We start from the raw sequence: 2,382 nt of genomic DNA, 5'->3' as shown, positions 1-2,382 counted from the left end.
TATATATATATGTATGTATGTGTATATATGTATGTATATATGTATGTGTATGTATATATGTATGTATGTGTATGTTTTTTATATATTGTATATGTTTTTTTCCTACATTAAAAAAGAAAACTACCTGAGAGATAAAGATATGAAAAAATATTTGAATCGTGTTTTTTTTTTTTTTTTTTCCACGTCTATCTGAATGTCTCTCTGACAGCGCTCTTCAGGACGACTTCTTCATCGTCCACGAGGAGGAGTACGACAGTGTTCTTCAGAGCGTCTTTAAAACGGAGTTCCTCAGTCTGCTGGTCAAACGTTATCAGGAGAAAACTGAGAAGAAGCTGCCTCTGAAATTCAACAACCTGTCAGTAGTGTGACTTTTTTTTATTTAGTTTTACACAAATATAAAAAATACATACATTTTGGTTCTTTAAAAAGGTGCCATGATGTCATGTTTAAGTACTAATATAAGTACTCCAGACATTCTGGTGCACAGAACTTCTGTTTTATATATAAATACAACATCTACATGAATATCAGCCTGATCCCCTCCATCTGTCTTTGTATTCCAGTCTGGAGTTTAAGTTGAAGAAGGGAGGCTGGGGTCCGTTCAGCTCTTCAGGGTCCAGACAGATCCAGTTCCAGGTGGGTCAGGGGGATGAGGCCATCCTGAAGCCCAGCAGCAAGGTCCTGCAGGTCTCCATCGGACCGGGTCTGCCCAAAAACTCCAGTAAGTTCTGACACAATTAACCACAACTTTCCTGCGTGCTTCCCCCTCACTTCCTGACTGTTATGACTTGTAGGACCAACGAGGAAGGACAAACGCAAGAGCCGCTACATGGGGGGCCAGACTCTGTCCAGCAACCAGTACAACTCAGGTACCAGAACACAACCGGTCGTCAGGACGTCACAGACGTGAGCAACCCTTGGCTTATAAATCTGTCTTTGTTCCTCAGGTCCTCGCTCCAGAGGGGGCGGAGCTCCCAGAGGAGGCTCCACCTCCTCCAGAGGCTCCCTGCTGAGGCAGCAGTCTACCATGGATCAGCCCAGTTTGCCCCGGCTCCAGAGCCAGCGTCGCCACAATAACCAGCCCAAGAAACACCAAGACATGGGCTTCATGAACGTCCCCGACCAGGGTGCCGCAGGGTGAGACCGCGGGCAGTAACAGTTAAATAAAGTCACAACCAGTATCAACTGGTTCTGGTTGTACACACTGTTCTCTGGTTCTCTGATTCATCCCTGTGTTTTTCTACAGACTTCAGCGGCGGCAGTCGAAGGAGGTGAAGCCTCTTCCTGGATCAGGTCGACCCAAACCGGCTCCCAAACCGAAGCCTCGGTCTCCGCAGTGCAGGGCTCTGTACGCCTACGACGCCCAGGACACCGATGAGCTCAGCTTCAACGCTGATGATGTCATGGAGATACTCACCGAAGGTACTACTAATACTGCTGAAAGTATTACCATTACTACTATTAGTAACACTTATGCTACTGTTACTACAACTACTGCTAGTAAGTAATACAGCTACTTCTACCATTTGTAATGCTACTTATCATACTACTTCTTCTAGTGGTACTCATACTACTTCTAGTACTGCTGATACTACTTTTATTTAAGTAGTGCTGTTACTTCCACCACTTCTAGCACTACTGTTATTACTTCTAGTACTGCTGCTCCGTCTACTACTTTTAGTACTACGGCTACTTCTAGTAGTACTCGTACTACTGATACTACTTTTATTTAAGTACTACTTCTATGTTAAGTACTACTGTTACTTCCACCACTTCTAGCCCTACTGTTATTACTTCTACTTCTAGTACTGCTGCTACATCTACTACTTTTAGTACTACTGGCACTACTTCTACTTTTACTACTGCTACTAGTACTACACTACATCCTTTTACCATCAAAAATACCAACAGACTGGTGTGTCATTCAATAAATGTTCTTGTGTTGGCAGAATTCACAAAGCCTGCATGTTCTAGCAAGATAGCAGTCACATGCTAACCAAAAGCTAACGCTAGGGGATCGTAAACGGATTGTAAACAATAGTTAAATGTTTTCAGACTCTGATCACATTGATATTTAAGGCTCATCACATTAATCTGGACGTCCAAACTGAGAAGCAGCTAACATTAGCTCAGCAGCTAACGGGAGACTTATCAGTTTAGACGATGATTATCATCAGGGGTGACAGGGCCTTCTCAGCTGCTGTGGAACGCCCTCCCCATCCACATCCGTGAGGCTCCCTCCCTATCGTCATTCAAACAAGTCCTCAAAACCCACCTCTTCAACCTTGCCTTCCCCTGCTAACCCCTGCACCCCACCCTCCACTACATGACCCACTCCACACACCCTACCCTCCACTACAGGACCCATTCCACACACCCTAC

At 44.5% G+C, this 2,382-nt stretch overlaps 1 pseudogene; it reads left to right on the top strand.

Moving 5' to 3' along the window:
* Window positions 1-177: 177 nt before the first annotated feature.
* Window positions 178-2,382, top strand: part of LOC116380063 (unconventional myosin-Ie-like) — a 2,950-nt pseudogene continuing 745 nt past the window's right edge.

The sequence above is a fragment of the Anarrhichthys ocellatus genome, unplaced genomic scaffold (assembly GCF_004355925.1).
Source record: "Anarrhichthys ocellatus isolate YVR2014 unplaced genomic scaffold, GSC_Weel_1.0 scaffold6021, whole genome shotgun sequence".
In the NCBI taxonomy this organism is placed as follows: Eukaryota; Metazoa; Chordata; class Actinopteri; order Perciformes; family Anarhichadidae; genus Anarrhichthys; species Anarrhichthys ocellatus.
The sequence above is the reverse complement of the archived record's forward strand: the minus strand, read 5'-3'. Positions and strand labels throughout refer to the sequence as shown.